This window comes from Enhydra lutris, unplaced genomic scaffold (assembly GCF_002288905.1).
Source record: "Enhydra lutris kenyoni isolate GAN:26980312 unplaced genomic scaffold, ASM228890v2 scaffoldscaffold98, whole genome shotgun sequence".
In the NCBI taxonomy this organism is placed as follows: Eukaryota; Metazoa; Chordata; class Mammalia; order Carnivora; family Mustelidae; genus Enhydra; species Enhydra lutris.
Genome location: NW_019154182.1, coordinates 623,420 through 644,719, shown reverse-complemented (window position 1 = coordinate 644,719; position 21,300 = coordinate 623,420). Strand labels below are relative to the sequence as shown.

The window sequence follows — 21,300 nt, the reverse complement described above, 5'->3', positions numbered from 1 at the left end:
AGTGTGCCAGCTATGCCCTGTTCTCAGAAGCCGGGCACCCCCAGCCATGTGAACTCCTCCCACGGCACTTACCTTGTCCGGGATTCCATGGAGAAGTTAGCTGATTATCTGTTTTAAGTCTCTGTTAAATCATAAATGCTTCAAATGTTGGGCAGTACCTTACTCATCCAGCACTGGATGGCGGGGGAGCGGGGTGGAGGCTGTCCTTAAAGAAGGGATTTGGAACGGGGGCAAGAAAGCAGGTGATAATCTCTCTACTTTATAGGATACAGCCACGGGACCACCAGCAAAAATAAAGTTACCACTTTACTTCCAATCAAGCAGTGAATTCGGATACTCAGCACTTTGAAGCTTCTCCAGATGTGTTACCACATATAGTTCCTAAACCAGTGGGGGCTCCTTAGTGGAACGGAACAGGGACTCATCTGAGCACTGCATTAGGTCTGCTGCGAGAGTACAGCCTGGTTCCAGTGCTGGGTCCTAACACGTTATTATGTGCTCGTATCTGTTCATTTTGGGGTCCTTTCACTCAATTTTTAAGAATAAAACGACTCCTTCTTTTTAGTTTGAGGCAAACAGACATTTTAAACACAGACTGTTTCAATAGCACATTCCTCAAGGAATATCATGTAGAGCTATGTGGATGTTATCATTTCCAGGGCAAAGGACAGGCCCATGAACTTGGGGAAATATAATAATGAGAAAAAAAATGTGTATAGCATTTCTTAGCTTTACAGAGTACTTTTACATATTTTATCTAATTTGAGACTTGTGATTCCATGAAGTAGACATTATTTTTACCACGTGCATTTAACAGACAAGCAAACTCGAGACACCAAGGGGTTGATTGACCTGCCCGAGCCCTAGCTCGGTGGAGGCAGGGTTCAAATCTAGACCCACAGTGTAAACCCTGAGCTCCTTCTCTTGGACCCCATTGCCTCCTGCTCCTCATGATACCAGTACAACCGGCTCACAACACAGTTGCTGTGTTACCATTCCAGTTTAGAAAGCGAAAATCTCTACTGTGAAGAATGTACTAGATTCATCTTTTTGGCTACATGAAGCAGATACATGAAAATACATGCTAGCTGGCTGTGTACTGCCACCGTGCCAGTGTAGGGTGACATCTGACTTGGGCCAGGCCCTCTAAGCATCCAAAATGATTTCATGAAGGAAAAGCCAAGTTTGCAGCAAACTTAAAAAAAAAAAAAAAAAAAAGAAACAGAAAAACTGGCCGGTGGCAGGCCCTCTTAGGTCCCTGAGTGTCTCTGACTCTGACTCAGGGCTGCAGGGGGTTTCTGCATATGAATCAGCCCAACCCCAAGAAAGTGGCAAGACTCTGAATGTCCACTTGTAAGTCACATTTTCCACGTGCCTCAGTGCAGTTTTAGCACGTGCCTCTTTGTGCCAAAGCAGAGATGCAGTAACAGGCACGAACAATACAAAATATGAAAAACAGACGGACTTTAATTAGAAATAATCCAATTCGGAAAACCCTTTTGAGTCCCTTTACATTGCAAAGCATGATTTGTAAGATCTTCAGTCATTTTGAACAAATATTGCGTTCTAAAATTAAGTTTATATCATTTCTGATTACTCACTGCATCTCCTCTGACTAATTTTAGAAAAAATGCCCATTCACATACAGTTTAATTTGACTTCAATTGTTTATATTACATGTTAAGTTTCCAAATATAAAATAAGATTCACACTAACCCCCAGAGCAATCATCAACAGCACTGGGGAAAAGCATTTAGCATGGAAGCTTCCCTTCAAAAATGCAGTCATTTTGAATAACAGAATTCAGTGGCAATAATTAACCAATTTAAAGTAAGTACAGTCACGTTCAGTATCAAAGTAACACAGAGAATACCACAGTCTCCAGGACTGTCAAGCTACCAGATTCTTCTGGGCTTTGGAATAGATTATATTTTTTTGTTCTGGTTATTTTGTTTTGTAGAAAATGAGTTGCTGGTATTTTGACATGCTGAAAACTGATTTTCCCACCTAGTTCTGAGCCATCCACTTTGACCCCCTAATTGCCCAATTAAGATCAGAAACCATTCAAAATGTGAATGTAGATTTATTTACTCAGGCAAGTGAATTGTTCTGATTAAAGGGAAAAAAACTGCCAGCCTGCTCCATGCTGATATGTACCGCGATCCCAGAAAAACATTGATTGCGTGATTCTTTTCTCCATGGAGCTTTTTCTAAAAAAGTATAGTTGAAGCCAATATTAAAATCTGAACACAGTAGCTGGATGATCAGCGAAGCAGGAGTGGTCAGAGTACTTGAGAAATAAAATGCGTAATCTACATATGAGAAAATAAAATTCAAAAAATATAAATATCTTATTCAACTTAACTAAACTGTATCCTATCTGTATCAGTCAGCAGTCAGTAAGAGGATAGGTTCTTTAAAAATGTTCTGTATATGGGGCGCCTGGGTGGCTCGGTGGGTTAAAGCCTCTGCCTTCAGCTCAGGTCATGATCCCGGGGTCCTGGGATCGAGCCCCACATCGGGCTCTCTGCTCAGCAGGGAGCCTGCTTCCTCCTCTCTCTCTGCCTGCCTCTCTGCCTACTTGTGATCTCTGTCTGTCAAATAAATAAATAAAATCTTAAAAAAAATGTTCTGTATATGAGAGAGTTAATAACTAAAATGTTTATGAGAAATATTTCGCATTTTTCTTGTAAGAATGTTTTGAATGGTACAAATTAGTCAGAATTTTTAAAAAATACAAAGCTTGTTTTCCTTAGTCCCAAATGTTTCTGCCACTTAACGTCTGCCTATAAAGCTAACTCGTGATTTTTTTTTTCTCTTAAGGTTTTATTTTTAAGTAATCTCCACACCCAACGTGGGGCTCAAACCCAACTCTGAGATCAAGAACCGCAGGCTTGGCAGCCCGGCACCCCTCACTCAGGATTTTCTGTCACGAAGTGAAATAATGACTTGGAGGCCTTCAAACAGCTAACTCGCTCTGAGGGTACTCCCAGGGTTCCAAGCTGATTGGGCTCATAGCTTCAGCCAGATTGAAACGGAACATTTTAACCATTGGATTCCTTCAAACACAGCCCACCTACCCGCTCCCAGAGGAGAATCATTCCATTTGGTTCCGTTACTCATCGCCAGAGCTGTTTTGACAACTGCTGCCTATTTCCTTCTTCCTGTAGACTGAGACTGGATTTTGGTCAGCTCTCCCTCCACGGAAGGGATGGTCCTCCCTTGTTCAGTATAATTTCAAGGACCACTGCCAAAGTACGACTTTCTTCAAGAACTTTTTTGAAACAAGTCCCTGCCCCACACTTGCCATTTGGTGCGACCTGGGCACTTCACAGGATGCCCTCCCAGGGCCCTGCTGCCTTGGCCGAGGGCAGGGATTGTGAGGCTCTCCTGGCTTGCCCCGTGCTGGACAGTCGCTGCAGGGATGAGTCCCACGGGTCGCACTCCCAGAGCTCGCGGTTGCTCTGTAGGCAACTGGCAGCCACGCGGCTCTGAGAAGGAGCCGAATATGGACCGACAAACTCTGCTGCCTCCTCTACACCATGCTGGGATTTGGAAGGACAGATGCGGTTTTGCTTTCTCTAGTAAACAAGTTTAACTGTCCCCAAATGCTCATCCTTTCATCATAAGACGAACTCATGAGAGCTGTATCTAAATTCATAAGACTCTCTAGAAATCTGTCACTTCTCTGAAGACCTCACAATGGAAAAATGGCCTTGAGCAGCCAACAGGAATGCCACATCACATAGGTGACACACAGGACAGCTGTCAGGTAGGTACTCAGAGCACTTGAGGCACAGTTCTCCCAAGTTTGGTCATAAGATCTTTCCAGAAAAAAGTAATCTAACTATGACAAGATTAGGACAACGTACATGAACAGTAAGTCATGATAACTAGCAGTCTGGCACATCAGAAGGAGAGAGAACAATAAATAAAACCAGACTTAGAAAATAAAAAATAATCCCAGTCTGGGGCCATTCAGCATAGAATGAAAAGCGCAATCATCCCTCAAGCGATTACCATACTGTAAGGGATACTCACTCCCAATCTTGGTAACCCGGCAGACACTCTTGGTTCCCTATTAACAGCCATCCATTCTCCATCCTTCTCTTTTCTTTCTTTTTTTTCTTTTGTTTAAACAGAGAGAAGGGAGGAGGTACAGAGGGAGAGGGAAAGAGGAAAAATCTTAAGCTGGCTCCACACCCAGTGTAGAGCTCAATGCGGGGCTTGATCTCATGACCCTGAGATCATGACTGGAGCCGAAATCTAGAGTCAGACATTTAACCAACTGAGCCACCCAGGTGCCCCTCCATCCTCCTTTATTGTGGGTAGAGCCCTCCTCCCACTTCAGAGTCCCGAAGTGCTGGGTGTTTACTCTCTCAGCCTTCTCAAAGACCAAGGCATGGAAATGATGTGACTCAGTCCTGCCAATAAGACCCAAAGGGAAGTTGGCTAGGGGTCTTCTGAGAAATATTTTCCTCTCTGAGTAAAGATAAGTATAAGGAGAAGCCCCCATTTCATTCTTGCCTGGATCTTGTCATGTGAGATCTTGAGGCTTGGAACTGTGCACTCACCTTGTGACCACGAGGGGAAAGTCAGCCTGACATCAGTGAGCGACTGAATTCATCAGCCGTGGAATGCCCAGCTCTGGATTCCTTGTTATGTGAGACCACTGCGAGTCCTAATTACTTAAACCTCTTTTAATCAGGTTTTCTCAGAGTTGCAGCCAAAAGCATCTGAAGCAATGTTATTTCCTGCAGCTTCTGTTCAAGAGGGCAGGATAATTGAATAACCAATTTCAGAAGTATTTCCACCAAGCACTGTTGAAAATATTCAAGGCACATAAATAGGAAAGTCTGAGTTGTCAGGAAAATGCAGTTCTGTGGGACAGTTCAATACTTGAAAATGCCAAACAAATGAGGGGTTAACCATAATTGCTTCCCTGGGAGTCACATCATCGGATATTTTCATCCTTATTCACAAGTCAGCCGTTATTTCATTTCTCCAAACCTTCCAAATGCTCTATTGCCGTGTTCCTGGGTCAGTAGGAGAGATACTCATGCCTTCACTTTATGGTGGTTATGGCGGTGTTTCCATTTCCAGTCCTCTGTAGGCTCTCCAGTTCCTCGAAGCCTCGTTAGCAGAGTTTTAACCCCATGTTGACTTGCTGTAAAGGTCCCTCCAAGGATGACTTCATCTGAGGTCAACTCTCCCTGAGAACAGTTTGCTCACATCTCATTCCCGGGCGACCCCCGCAGTGGGCACACACACACCCAGCGAAGTCTGCCATTTATTAACTGACCATCCCTTACCGACACCATCTTACTAACTGCACGCTAAACCTTTGAGACACAGGGATTCTAACCACTAGAAAGGGAAACGTCACACATCCGAAGCACACTCCTACAAGAAATATAAAAGGAAAGGTTTCCAGTTAAGAAGTATCCCTACCCAAGGCATCGAAAATTGACTGATGTCTCCTTTAACCATCCCTGTTTCAAAATTTAAGTGACAGAGGAGATTAAATATTAACCAGATTTTGTTGAACTGGCTTCATAGTTTCATTAAATTTTGTGAGATTTATTCATACAGGCAGGTTACCTGTGGGGTTTTAATATGACCAAACTAAGCCTGATCCTTGAATTCTGCTGTAAATTCTCAACATCCTAACACGGGAGGAGACAGTGTGGTATGGTGGAAAAAAGCACAGCCTTTGGAGTCAGACAAAAATGGGTTTAATTCCTAGCCCCACCATTTATTAGTGGTGAGGCCATAGGTAAAATATTTCATCTCTCTGAATCCTGATGTTCTCATCTACAAGATGAGGATAATTCTTTTCTCGGCAGTGCTGACAAGACTGGACAAAAGCAGAGCAGGTCATAAATACATGTGCACTCCCTCCCCTCCCCCTTCCTTCTTTGTTTGGCTTTCAATCTGGCTTCATCCTCTGTTCCCTGTATGTGAAATTTCTAACTAGAGCAAAACACTCACGGCACGTAAGTTTTAGCTATTTTGATGGCACTTTCTAAACTCTGGACAGACCTCCCCATCTCAGCATATAGAGTATGCTGGAAATAGCTTAGCCCTTTCTGGATGACAGAAAGCACATGGAAGAAATCATTTATACAAGATGGCCTCGAGTGTTAAGGAAGACTTAGCCTGCTCTTTCCCAATGCCTCCTACCTAAGGGCCAGACTTCCTAAGCTGTGCACAGGTAAGAGGTGACGTGCCCTCAGAGCAGCGCACAGAGGTCCCCAAGGCTTAGTAGGAGTGACTTGCTGTCTGCCCCCTGATGCCAAACTTTCTCTGCTTCATGTGTTTCCTTTTTCCAGCCAGCGCCTTTGTGCTTTGCCACTTCTCATCAAGGCCAACTCTCAATGGCATCTCTCTGTTTTCCTCTTCTGTTCTCTTTGTCTCCTTCATTCCACTGGCATCTCAGCTTCTGAAGAGTCGGGCGCCACGGATGGTCGTTCCCGAGACCGGAAGGCGGTGCCGAGCAGGTGCTGCACGGATGGGAGCTGAGGGGGTGTGAGCTCCGGAGTGCCTTCCTCCAGCCCTGCTCACTGATGGTCTCTTCCTCCTCCTCTTCTTCTGTTTGTTTCCTTCCAGGTTTACGGTTGTCCCAGATAGTTGGAGTTACGGGAAATCTGGTTCCTGCTTATATTTTGTTTAGCATCTGCTTTTGAGGTACTTTATAGATATAAATGAATCATCCCAACACCCAATGAGACATTCACATAAAACTGTAAGAAGAACCTCAAGATAAAAGGGATGCCATAGCGCCGGCCAGTGAAGCATGAGGCTCTCTCACTCTGCCCACAGAGACGAGCCCAGACTGAATAGAGTAGGCTTCTCCTCCCACGAGATCACAAGTTCTCGGCTGAAGCAAGCACTGGCGTCACCACGGAATCGACAGTGCGACTGCCTGGGCCTATCTCAGACCGCTGATTTTTGAGAAGGCACATTCAGTGATGCTGCTGTTTCTCCCTGGGTCGGAATCACTCAGACTGTGAGCTCCCAAGGGTGAAGGTCAGGGATTAGTTATTTTAGTATTTTAGTATTTCTAGTCTTTGGAAGAGTACATGGCACAGGAGAGACTCTTCATAAATGCTTACTGCACTGAAGGAGCACATGAGGGAACTGCAAATTAAAACCTCGATGCTGTCCCATTTCATACCCACTGGATTGATGACAATTTTAAAACCCAGCAACACTCAAGGGTTGTCAGGGCAGTGGGAATTCTCATTCATGGATGAGAATGGAAATTTCTATAACCTCTTGTACAACAGAAGGGAAGATGTACATACTCTGTAACTCAGCGACTCCACTCCTAAACTACTATCCCCTGTACATAGAGGACACATGGGAGAAAGTTCACTATCGCACTATTTGTGGTAACACAAACTGGAAACGTGTCAAGTGTCTGGCTACAGGAGCCTGGATAACTACCCTGTGGTATATTCTTCAGTGGCATATCTTACAGTGTATCTATTTAATTCAGAAAAGTGTTTCCTCAGGCCTAGTTCCTTGTTCAATCTCTCAACCGGCTCTTGCTTCTGTGACACAGTCCAGGTCCCACCTTCTTCCAGGAAGCCTTCCTTGCCTGCTCTGTCACTCAGTGATTTCTCCATCCTCCACGGCCACATAATCCAGTCATGGCTGGACTGCTAACAACTCAGTGTACTTGATATTTTATAACCTCCACATGTGTAACCCTGGGCCGGACACACGGTAGTTGCCTGATACATAACCAGGGATTGGCATAGATCATAAAAGTGAGGAAACGTTAATTGCACTAGACATGTAAAAAAGGAAACATGTTTTTATGAGATGCAGAAGAAATCAAGCAACAGAGAACACCATAAATAGCATTTAATACTGTTTTAACTTCTATCTTTAAAAGAACTTAGTCATCAAAAAAAAAAATAACTTAGTCACAATAAATAAACTCCTGGCCTGGGAGGATTAAAAAAGAAATCTGGCTAAATTAGGGAAGAATCTGATGAAAAGAATCCTTAAATAAGTGAAAATATATTCAAACGCCAAGGCGTTGGCACTTAAAAACTAGGCAGTCTTTTAAAGCGCTTAAGCTTTTAATTAAAAAAACATCCATGGACAATGTACCAAATGTAGGTGATTAGAAGGAAAAGGACACATTTAAAATAGTTAAAGTAGAGGGATTGATACTGGTCAGTTTAAAATTCCAGCCTTGAAAAACTGGAACATCCTGCCAGGTACAAGTCTACAAACACGGGGACTACTCCAGAGCAAAGGATGACTAACATGGCCTTATGAAGAGAAAAAAAAAAAAAAAGTCTGAAACTACTGTTGTTTTATTAAGGGATCTAGTTATGAGCTTTATATTCTAGAGAAAACAGCAGCAAGTGTTCAATGTGACAAGCATTCCTGGAGCACTGACTAGGAGCTGGCTCTAGGGAGGCCACATGACCAAAGCTGGGTCCCCCTCCGGACAGTGCCAGCATGCACTTGACTCTCACTGTCCTCCGGAAGGGAGACAGCAGTGCGGCTTATAGTTGAGGTAGTAACCACCATGGGGCCTGGGGTGGAAAGAGAACCTGTCTAAAGCCTTCCAGAAGCCTTGGGGCGCCTGGGTGGCTTAGTCGGTTAAGCATCCAACTCTGGAAATCCGGCTCGGGTCCCAAGGTCAGGGTTGTGAGACTGAGCCCCGCGCTGGGCTCTGCACTGGGGGTGGAGCCTGCTTAAGATTCTCTCTCTCCCTCTCCCTTTCTAAAAAATTAAAACAAAACAAAACAAAACGGAACAGCTTCCAGAAGCCTTACTAGATGGGCAGGACCTTGAAAGACAAGTGGGGTTTTGACAGGTAGGTGCAGCAGGAGGATTCTGACTGGGAGGGAAGGGAGATAGGGAGGGGATTCCAGGCAGAGGGAACCATATTGGTCAGCCGTAAGAGAGAAGAGTATGTCAAACTGTGCAGAAATGTGAACACAAAGCAAAGAAATATGGACACTTTTCTATGAGCAGTGTTAGCCTGGAACACTCCTAGAGGAAATATCCCATCCCACTCACTGCAGAGGGTCAGAAGTTTTCCTATGACATAAATAACCCCAGCATAGTATAAATCTTCCAGAATGGAGAGTAGAATGCACAAATCAAGAATCACTTTTATTAGTTCAAAATGGGGCTATCCTATGACCCAGGAATTGCACTACTGGGTATTTACCCTAAAGATACAAATGTAGTGATCTGAAGGGGCACATGCACCCGAATGTTTATAACAGCAATGTCCACAATAGCCAAACTATGGAAAGAACCTAGACGTCCAACAACAGATAAATGGATAAAGAAGATGTGGTATATATATACAATGGAATACTATGCAATCACCAAAAGAAATGAAATCTTGCCATTTGCAACAACATGGATAGAACTAGAGGGTATATATATTAAAAAAAAGAACTAGAGGGTATTATGCTGAGCACAATAAGTCAGCCAGAGAAAGACAATTATCACATGATCTCCCTGATATGAGGAATTTGAGAGGCAGGGCAGGGGGTCATGGGGGCTAGGGAGGGGAAAAAATGAAACAAGATGGGACCAGGGAGGGAGACGAACTGTAATAGACTCTTAATCTCATGAAACAAACTGAGGGCTGCTGGGGGGTGGTGGGGAGGGATAGGGTGGCTGGGTTATGGACACTGGGGAAGGTATGGTCTACGATGAGTGCTGTGAAGTATGTAAGCCTGATGATTCACAGGTCTGTACCCCTGAAGCAAATAATACATTATATGTTAAGAAAGAAACACTTTTATTTATTATTAGAGGACAGCAGCTGTGCACTCCTCAGTCTGGGGATTGATTCCTCTTTATAAAACATCTCTTAAGACTTGAGCATCCCTCATAGTCATGGGAGGCTCTAAGGAAGAAGCCTGATGATAATGGGCTGTTGGCCATTTACGGGAGTCTTCCATTTTCTCTCAAACAACTCTGACTTCCTCTGTGGACAATCCATAGCAGGGCCAGATATTTGGGACTGGATTTAAGATTGGAATGGGACATAGTTTAAGTCAAGTGTCTGGCAGTACTTGGAAACCATGACCCTCAAGAGTGAGTCTATGCTTCCTCATAAAGACGGGGTTAGGATCCTGGGTCACCATGTCATTCTGCTCCACAGAAACCTCCACTAGCCTATTTTTCATTTGCATTGCACTTTCCCAGCATTCTTCATTCCGGATTCATACTGTGCTGGGATGTTAAAATTATCAGAAAATCTCCGACCCACTAGATTAGATGGTATTGGGTATCTTCCCTAGAAATGTTCCGAGAGAAGCCACTGCATTCTTTGTGGCTTTAGGTTCAGTTCCATCTGGTGAGATGGGCAGGAAATAGCTTATCTAGGTGAACTTGAATGTTCAGGTGAAGAAAGTACGTGCTCTGTACATGGCGAACGAGGCTTCACTTAATGGGTGTACAACTTTGGCATATTAACTGGTTCCCCTGAGCCTCTCTCCTCATCCATCAAACAAGAAAATCTCTAACCTCTGGGTTGGAAATAAAACATGTGGTACAGTATCTGGAGCCTAAAAGAAATCAAGAATAGGATGGTATACTGGGAAGAATATGATCTTTGGAATTTGACCGATCTGGCCTTGATTCCTACTCTCCAGTTACCACGTGGGTGACCACAGGCAATTTACAAAACTCCCTGAGTCTAGGTTTTCTAATCTTTAAAATGGGATAATACCTACCTTGCAAGGCTGTTGAGTGCTTTATACGATATAATGAGTATATATAGACTCCTTGGCACATAGCAGATATCCATAAATGAGACCTATGATTACTCATTTTCTCTTAGAAGCAATTACAACAAACAAACAAACAAACCTGAGTCTATATAATTTCTTTTTCCAACCTGACTTCCAGCCAAGAAAATACAACCCGTAGATTAAAAGTAGCCAAATTCCTTCAATTAAGCTTCCAACTTCGTTCTGCCCATATTTCTATTTGAGGCAAATTCAGGAGTCCTTTGGAACCCTTTACTTGGAATTCTACGATTTTCTTCCTTCAAATAAAAAAAGTCTGGAGCATCTAAGGTCAAATGGAGTTTTGCAGCAAAAGTTGACCCCAGAGCAGAGAACAGCCAAAGACAGAGGAAGCCTGGTGAGAACGTGGCCAGACGGTTCCCTTTTGTGCTTGGATACTGAGCAGCTCTCTCTGTTCACGCAGAGGCTTCATGTAAGTTAAAGGCTTTTTCTTTTTTTGCTATTTATTCGTAAGTGATTTTGCTCTTTGGAAAAAAAAAAAAAGACAAGAAATACAATCAGTCTTCCTATATTTAAAGATTACTATTTGTGAATTTCCATGTTTTTGTTTGGTGGCCACCATTTGGGACCGAGCTCCTTGGTCATTATTTCTTCTGTGAGAACGGGTGGGGGGTGCAGTAGGGAATGGGAATGAAATCCTGTTCTTCCTTGATAGCAATTCTCATCAGAAATGTCCTTTGAAAGTATGATTGCTGTGGGAAACGATGTTTTTAAATGGCCCTATTCTCCTATCTCACTAACTCAGAAAAGTAAAACTGTGTAAGCCGAGGTGATCCCGTGGAGGCAAGCCCTCGAGCTGACCGAGCAGCTTGGCCTGTACTTTCAAATGTGGAGGAGGAGCAGCATTTTCAAGCAAAGGCTGGACCCGAGTGACCTGAGAAAAGCACTTTCACATTTAATAACTGAGGCTCTATTCTTGGAAGTTCCTCAACTTTTCTCTTTTTTACTGATCTTGATAGACATCCTTCTAAAGTAGACTTCACATTTACTTCTCTCACATCCCTTTCTAAATGGCTCCAAGTGAAAATTGTAAATATTGACTCTCAGAGTGGGCCACACGGTCACAACACCAGGCAGGAGCAAGCCAGCCTTTATACGAATTGTCTGACGCCTGCTGTCTGTAGTCTCTTGGTTCCCTTCACTCCCCCGTCCCAGCTGGAGCTACTGGGTCTGTACACCTGCATGCTATGGACCATCTACGGGCACTTAAGCTGCTGGAAGCATGGGAACTAGTACGCCCACCTATTAGAAGGGAGGAGAGCCAGGCCTGGAGGTTTCCCTGCGAGTAAAATACACAGACTTTGTGACCCCTCTTTAGCCAACTCCCTTCCTCTCAGCTGTGTTTTGACAGGTGTGCTCACAGGGTAGAGCTGAGCTGCAGAGAGGTGAGATACTTACTTTAAAATCTCCATGTCTTGGGTGCCTGGGTGGTTCAGTGGGTTAAGCCGCTGCCTTCGGCTCAGGTCATAATCTCAGGGTCCTGGGATCGAGTCCCGCATCAGGCTCTCTGCTCAGCAGGGAGCCTGCTTCCCTTCTTCTCTCTCTGCCTGCCTCTCTGCCTACTTGTGGTCTCTCTCTCTCTCAAATAAATAAATAAAATCTTTAAAAAAAAAATAAAATCTCCATGTCTTGTCAAACAGAGGCCACACTCATTAAACTACAGTAGAGAAAGGGGCCGTGTAAATCATCTGTGTTTGTAACCGAGTAGCGTGCAGTACGGAAGGGTGAGCCGCCTGAGTGGCCGCCCCGAGGACTCCAGGGGCCCTGACCCCACGTCCAGTGAACTACACTGGCCACTTGTAACCTGGTGCATCTCCTGGCAGGAGCCAAGGGGCTGCAGCTACCCAGCTGCTTTTACAGAAAGACTCTGGGGTCTTCGGTACCCCAACTCTGAAACATCTCTTGAGAGACAATAGTTAGATGTAGGCAGTTCTTTGTTTTTGTGGTAGTTTTTGTTTTTGTTTATGCTGAGAAACAGGAAGGAAATCAACATTTATCAGATACCTACAACATGTTGGATACTTTCTGCAATACGACTCTCTCTTGCCTCTTGTCACTAGGGAGCAGGCCTGTCCCTGGGGCAAGCCCGAGAACTCGCTGGCAGCCATGAAGAAGACGGGCTACTCCCAGCCCGTCTGGGTCTGGAGTCTAGGTTCTTAGCACTTCAAGTGCTACCAATTATGTTAACTGCTCGTCTCTGACATTCTGGAAGGAGTTCCCCCTCAGGGGCATTTTGGCTCATCTGCCATCTCAGCCAGGGTTGCTGGCCGTTGAGGAAGAAAGCAAACAAGAGAGGGCGAAGAGGGCCCCCACAGAACTGGAGGAGGAGGAGGCATTTGTCTTTCAGACCCTGTAAGTTCTGCTCCAGGGTACAATGATCTCAGACTTCTAAGACTTCTTATTTTGGATGTTTCCATTTTCTTGTTTTCTTCCTCTTGACTGGGAAAGGATTTTATGCTCGTATCTATGGGGTTTTAATGGCATTTGACACTGTTACTCATTTCTGTTCTTCTCCCATGGTTTCCATAACACCGTATTGATCTGCTACTTCCTTTCCTTTTAAAATGTTTACTGTCTTCTCTCCATCTGCTTAACAGCCCCTTGTTCCCAAAGCTCAACTGAAGGACTTATTAACCCCGAAGGCTTGGCCCTCAGCTTTTCGCCTTTAGAAAGTCCCAGAAAATCCCATCCATCCATACCCTCTGACGACATCAAAATCTCTGTATCCTTCCCTGACTGCTCGCCTGCTCTTCGGTCTCAATGCCAGATGTCAGGTGAATGCCAGGACATAAGTTTTTATGGCTTAAATCTGTTTTCCCATATACTGTCTCATGTGTACTTTTCAAGCTAGACCTATTACCCCATTTACAGGTCAGAACACGGACACTCAGAGACAGAATGCAGGCTGTGGAGAATTATGGTTATGTAATAGTGCTGGACCTCAGATTCAGGTCTTCAGATTCTGAACCCAGTGGTTCTGGTGCCATTAGAATGTTCTACTGTTGACGGGGGAAGAATCATACCGCACGTCTGAAAGAAAAGCCACTGCTTGCTCCTTTCACTCACATCCAGGCTGGGTCATATTCTGCCAATATTCTGTCACCTGACCCTCTTACATCTGTTTCCATCTCTGGACAGGCTCATCCTACAGGCACTGTCCTATTATGAGGGGACTGGCAGGGGCCGGGGGCCAGGTCTACCCCCATGGCGGAGAAACAGAAGTGGGATTTAAAAAAAAAAAAAAAAAAAAAAAAAGCAACCCTACTCTACACAGTTGAATCCACTTTGTCTTAATCCTCCCATGCCCATCGTTTTAGGTCCGAGGCAACTACTAATCATTCACACCTGAAGTAATTCAATATGCTTCCTCTGCCTCTGGGAATTGCTTTTCTACCTGTCCCACACCCCGATGCCAGCTTAAACTGCCTTAACTGTACCCCCTGTTCTAGCCCATACAGACTAACCAAGGTCTCCTGGATAAAAGTACACTTTCTGTGTTCTAGTGGGGGCAAGTCAGATGAGGTCTATCTAGCTTCTCCTTCTAAAGAAGGTCTGATACAGCTATCGGCTCTGGTTAAAAGACCAAGACTCAAACACAAAGGTTGAAGTTCATATACACAGAACACTTAAGGAGAAGAAAAGAATCAGGAATAACAGAGAGAGGGAGGTTCCAAAGAGCTTTCATAAAAAGTACCTTAAACTGGTCACACCTCAGCAGAGAGCCTGATGTGAACTCAACCAACAATTAACCTTCTCATTTGGCCTGCCTGCTGCCCTTATGATGGAACAGCCATTCTTACTGGTCCATCTCATTCAGGACCCCTTACCAATACTCTTGTGATGGGAAACTCCTTGTTTCCAGAAGCCAAATGGTTCGCTTGATGTGTATCATTAATTGGTTTCGTGGAAAACCAGGTTTGATTCTTTAAATGTTCAACTTAGTAAGTCATTGCTTGAACTTAGCTCGTGGAAAAATTAAACAGAAATCTGCAGAGGAGTACATGAGCAGGCACCAAGGAGTGGAAAGAGAACAGAGGAGGGGTGTGGGAATCTCAGGCCTAGAGGAAGCCTTTACCAGGTGGTGCCATATCTCACGAGTGTGCGTGCATAGGCGTGCACATGCAAACACACACACACACACACACACACACACACACACACCCTATCTAAATTTACACATGTGGGCATATGTGTATTTGGTATGTATATGTGTATATGGTTTAAGCAGCAGGGCAGTTTAAGACTTCTACAAAAACAGGAGAGAGAGCCGCTTGTCTGAACCCCAAAGACAGTGACCGTGAGTGTTTCTGACCATGGGACTGGCTCCTGGCCCGTGAGAGTTCAGGCATCTTTTACCATTGATATGACCTATGGCATTTTAATGATTTAAAAATCAGTTATGAAGGGCACCTGGGTGGGTCAGTGGGTTAGGCCTCTGCCTTCAGCTCGGGTCGTGATCTCGGGGTCTTGGGATAGAGCCCTGCATTGGGCTCTCTGCTCAGCAGGGAGCCTGCTTCCCCCTCTCTGCCTGCCTCTGCCTACTTGTGATATTTCTCTCTGACAAATAAATAAATAAAATCTTTAAAAAAATCAGTTATGACTTGGTGTAAGAATAGGACTAAATGGATGATTATCAGTCAAATAAGAAAAGAGTTCGTGAGTTTGTACATTGATTTACCAAGGCTCTGAGTTGCCCTGACTGACCCCTGTGCCAAGGGAAGGGGATTTCAAGAAGGAAAGACGAACTCTGCCCTAAAAAGTTCATCACTGGGGAAGGTCAGCCAACCCAAGGTTGATGGTATAGTGTGAGGAGTCTGGAGCAGGAGGCCGCGTCATACGGTCTGGGGTTCAGATGAAGAGAGACTGACTACCTACTACTTAAGCTTTGTTTTCTTTTCGTCTCCTAATGCACCAGTTTTCTTCAGCAGATAATAAGAAGTAGGTCGTGAGATCAAGGGCCTTGCTTTGCACATGTGTCTCCCTGCTGAACCATCCTGAGGTTTCCGGCTGGCTAAGCTGCAGGTTCAGGGACGGCTCTATCTTCTCTCCCCCTAGGACCGTTCACCTGACCGTGGCAGAGGAAGCCCATGGTGGCTCCAGGGGCCACGTGGGCAGGACAGTTGGGCCACCAGCTGCGTCTTTTACTCTTGTCTGTGTTTTGCTCGTGAGGGGCCAAACCCTGTGGCCAAGAAATACGACATTTAGACAGGCCGTGCTGGTCACTGGGACTGCAGGCCCGCAGCGGGGTGACAGGCCCCTGGGCCTCATCCGAGGAGTGGGTGGCTTCTGCTCCAGGCCTCAGGCTGAGGGAGGAATGCTGGACAGCTGGGCTTCTGAAATTCGCTGAGGTGAAGAGCCAGTTTTGTTTTAACCTCCAGTCTGTCACAGATCAAACTGAGTAACTGAGAAAACCATGGTGTGTTTGATGTGGCGGTGATGTCAAACTGTGTACAGGTCTTAGAATGCTTCCCTCAGTGCCTGTGTCTCTTCAGTCAGGTCTGAAGCGTGTCTGCAGCTGCACTTGGAGCCTCTGGGCAGGCCTCCCGGCGCACTCCCGTGTGTGCTACCGCCCGCCCGGCAATCTGGCCGTGGGACCCTCCCTGAGGACGTGTCCGAACAGTGACAAGCCGTCTACCACACCTTTCCGTGCGGCTGGCCCTGGCCCTGTGCGGATCCTTCCGTACCTCTCTTCCCCCCTGCCTCCCCCGCAGCTGACCAGTCCCTCACTTTCAGGGAGGCTCACTGCCACCTCTTAGCACAAACAGCCAGTCTGTACCACACCCTGGTTACCTCTGCTTCTGCTCCAGGAGTCCCCTTCTCACTTCCTCTCAGGATGTTCCTGCTACCTCCCGTCTCCAATGCAATCTGGCCTTTTCTCGCGACCACCCTGAGAAGAAACTCCCCGTTTTCCCAGAGCCTCACCCCCCACTGGAAGCTCCTAGCATCCAGCCACATCACCCCTGTCCTGCCTCTCCGCTGTCATCCACACAGGCTCCTGCTTCCTGACTACACCTCTGCACCTGCTCCAGGCCTCCTCTCCACGCCCATCTCTGTGACCACCCAGTGCTGCTGCATCATATACGAGGACGACCCACCCAGCACCCACGTCCCTGCAGCCAAAGCCCGAACCTTCTCATCTACCCGTGCTCCGCTCCCAAAACAGTAACTTCCGAATTCCTTGTCTCAGACCCAATTTAAAAATTCATCGACTCAGAGGGACTTGTGCACGCTGCTGTGGTCCAGCACGGTCGGGTGCTGGTAACACGGATGAGTGAAACACCTCTCGCTTTGCGGTGCTGCCTCTCACGACCACCCCAGCACTTCCCGTCCCCTACAAAACCCCTACCCTGCCATCTTCCTCAGGAGATAGTCCTGCTTTTGCAACTACTTAGAGAAAATGGACACTTAGGGGCAAAGAGCTCCATTTCTGGCCTTCCCTGCTCCTCACTCACTTACTGAGCGCTGTCCACACCCTTTCCACCCGTCCCGGAAGAGGTGGGCTCCTTTTCTGCAAAGCTTATTCTTCGACTGTGTCCCGGACACCACGCTCCTGAGCCACCACCAGGAATTCACCCTTCCAACTCTCCTCTGTAAATTCCAACCTCCTCCGCTGGTTCCTTCTCATCATGCTGGAGAATCCCTTATTGGCCCAAGCACCCCCTTGACCACCACCCCTGCCCGCTACTTCCCATTCACTCTCCTCTATTTTTCCCAACTCTGGAAGAGGCCTGGCTCAATTTGTTCACTGCCACCGTCAACCTGCGGACACCAGGCTGCCATCTACGCTGGTGCGCGCAGGCTGCCTTTACTGCTCCAACACTGCGCCCCAGGACGCCGATGACCAGAGCAAATGCCCTTTAGCCTCGGCTCACCTGGCGCCCTGCCTTCCCGGTGCCCCTCCCGCCCGGTTCTCACCCTCCCTGTCTGCGGGTCCTCGCCCATAACACACATGGCCCGCAGCCGCCCGCCACTCCCAGGCCACGCGACCCACGAGCTGCAGCCGACAGGATGGCCCTTCCCAGCTCCAGCCTCTCATTTTCGGCTGCTGACTATCTCCACCTGCTTATCCCATAAACACCTCAAATGCAACAGATTCAAACTCACTGTCTTTCCACCACGTCCGGTCCTCTTAAGTTTCTGTTCTCCACTCAGCTAGCCTGGCCAGGACTCACAGGGAACTCTGCCGTCCTTCCCCGAGTCTGTGCCCACAGCGGCCTGCTGATGCAACCACTGCAGCAGTTCTAGAGCTGGGCCTTTCCTCTCCCTCCCGCCTCCCACTGACTCAGTAGCCGACATTACCTTGTCTGGACTAGTTACCCCAAAGGGTTTTCCTACCCCTGGATTTCTCCCACTTAACTCCTCCTCCCCTCTGCCAGCAGACCCACAGACTCACTGAGATGACGCCACAGCTTCAAATCCTTGCGAGGCTCTCCAACAGTAATAGCACGTACTTTGAACGCCTCCCGTACAAAGCTCCTTTTTTCCCGCCTCATCCCCCGCTACTGCCTTAGCTCGTGCACCCTAAAAAATGCAACTTAACGAATTATTCCCTGCATTCTGAATGCGCCCGATCTGTCCAGGAGCACACGGTTCTCTCAGTCTGGACATCCCTTCTTTGTTGTCTCTGGAGCAAATTTCTAGTACCACTTCAAGACCTAGCTCTGGGATGTTTCTGTAGAACCCCACACAAGGGAGATACCGTACCTGCCTCCCGACCTGACTGCAAACTCCGCCCCTGCCTTCAGGTGACTGCAGGGTCTCACACAGGGGCCGGTCCATCGTAGACCTCAGTGTTTGCCGAGCTGACCTGAGTGCATGCAAGGCTCTTTCTCTCTGACAACAGAAGCGCGTTTTTAACCCGGTGTCCTTAGTGATGGTGCTACATACAGAGCAGGGGAGGAATGGGACAGTTACGGAGCTGGAGGCCCACTGACGGGAGGAGGTAAACTCACATGACCGCTGTTGAGCAGACACGGGCCAGAGCACTTTTGCTTTCCATTATTCGTCTTTCTGGAGTTTTTGCTTTTGTAACCACACTCATGCTTCTTCGATAAAAATAACTATATAATTCTTCGTTGGTTATGAATAATCTATTGCTATGTCTACAAACCACAAACTGCGTTTTCTGTACATTTGAACAGATAGGTTGTGTTTGGAGAGCTTAACCTCATTAGGCTGCACCATCAGCGTGTCCCCATGCCCGGGGGCGACCCCAGGGGGAAGAGGGCCACCTGCAAGGTCACTAGCCCGCGGAGCCCACAGGGGCCCTGCAGAGAGAATGGATTTGCTTCGACAAGTTTGCCTACTCACAGAGTTCACTCTGATCCGTGTGTGTATGATTTTTTGAAAGTTAAGAATATGTTTAAAAAAAATGTGATTTTACCTCTTCTAATTCCCTAACGTGGGCATGGAAGCAAGCCTTTGGAAGCTCTTTTGGCCAGTTCATAAAAACCAGAATTTTAATACAGTAGATTTTCATGCACACATGTGCACTCATGCTCACACACACACACACACACACAACATTCGGTTAAAGGAAGTGGGCCTGAATGCCGGACATCCCCATGCAGAAAGGGTGAGGACAGTCGTGTGCCAGAGTCAGGGACCCAGAATCAAGGAGGTAACCCAGCAGCACACGGCAACAGACTAAAGGGGCACATTAGCCTGCGTGGATCACGGACAGATTGTCTCAGAGGCCAGAGACGAATAGCCGTCAGTCCTTGCTAAAAACATCCAATGGCTGCGTGGTACAGAGACATATTTTGCTGTGGTATGTAATTTCCTCGGTACTGAACTATAAAAGCGTACCAGAGCTGAATTCTAGTGCTCTTTCTAAATGGGAGCTGAGTCACAGGTACCTCGATGCTGTGTCTGCAGTATAACGTGGGTGACTCACGCCTGTAAAATTCTGAGAGAAAGTACCAACCGACCCGTTGCTTAGTCATCTGTTGCATGGATGCTGGGTTCATGAGCTCTGTAAACTATAATGAGCGATCTAGCCTTTTACCATCTCTTTATTCTTTTCTAAACAGTACAAATTACATCTCTAAAAATAACTTCATCTATGCAAGTGAGTCACTTCAACCTGACAAGCTTCCACAAGTTACCCAGCTAAAATGTAATATTTACTCGTGAAGGGACAAATCTTTCTGTCATATCAGACCTATTTTTTTTTTAATTTTATTTTTTTAGATCAAAATTTGGTAGGCTTGGGGCGCCTGGGTGGCTCAGTGGGTTAAGCCGCTGCCTTCGGCTCAGGTCATGATCTCAGGGTCCTGGGATCGAGCCCTGCATCGGGCTCTCTGCTCAGCAGGGAGCCTGCTTCCTCCTCTCTCTCTGCCTGCCTCTCTGCCTGCTTGTGATCTCTCTGTCAAATAAATAAATAAAATCTTAAAAAAAAAATTTGGTAGGCTTAGGGAAGGGAGGAGGGTTTCATCAAATGTTTTCATGAAAATATGGCTCACTCTTAACCTCTGACATGGGCAGGGTTTTGAGGTGCCTGTGGTGGGGGAATACTTTGAAAGCCGTTTCTAACAAGCATATATAAACAAAAATTTTAGAGGTGCCGACGTGGCTAAGTCGGTTAAGCATCCAATTCTTGATTTCAGCTCAGGTCATGATCTCAGGGTTGTGAGAACAAGCCCCACTTGATTCTATCCCTCTCCCTCTGCCCCTCCCCTTGCTCACACTCTCTCAAAAAATAATAAAAAAAAAACTTTAAAAAACCCCAATCTTAATATTTCAGGTTAAAGATGAATCGAAAGACTCTGTACTCTTCTTTTTGTGAGGGGGTGCCTATAGACCATTGACAGAGAACTATCCGTGATCTTACTTACTTTAAAATCCTGAACTGTGAATTTATGATGTTTCTGACAAAGGAACCAGACACGCTAATAAATGCATATGTATTCAACATGAGTCTTTACTGTCCCAGTAGCTGATTTCCCTCATCAGGCCCTGGGTTCTCTGGCTCTGTAACTCAGCGTTGGTCTGCGCCCACTTGCTGGGTAGTTGTCCAACCCTCGGGCCTGCCTGCTGGTCTTAGCCTTCCCGGGCTGGAGTCGCCAGCCCTCACCAGCCCTACCCCAGGCCCGTCCCAGTTAGGCAATAAGCACGATGACTTCAACCAGCGGCAGGAGCTGGTTACCTGGTTACCTGGTTACCTGCTTATGCCTTCATAACTTAGGCAGCAATACTGAAATGTAAAGCACTGGTGATCTGAGCTCTGGTTGTAGCCAGAGAAAGCTGGAAGGGTTTCTCATCAGTGCTGCGCAGGAACGGAATTACTGCTACCTCCAGGCCTAGAAAGCTCCCAGTGCTGTTTCAGCTTCTCCTTTAAGAGATCAGACACGTGGCCTCAGTCCGAGGGCCCCATAAACAACAGCTCCCAGGGAACGAGGTGCTTTAGAAGACAAAGATGAAATCACTGGTCCTTCTGAAAATTCCCCAGGAAATGGCCTGCCAAGCCCACTGCCTGGCTACCACCAGGGCAGAGGCT

At 46.4% G+C, this 21,300-nt stretch overlaps 1 protein-coding gene across 1 annotated transcript in view; it reads right to left on the bottom strand.

Moving 5' to 3' along the window:
- Positions 1–21,300, bottom strand: part of LOC111139277 (BRISC and BRCA1 A complex member 2) — a 401,260-nt gene that overhangs the window by 34,734 nt on the left and 345,226 nt on the right. The gene's annotated exons all lie outside the window — the stretch shown is intronic.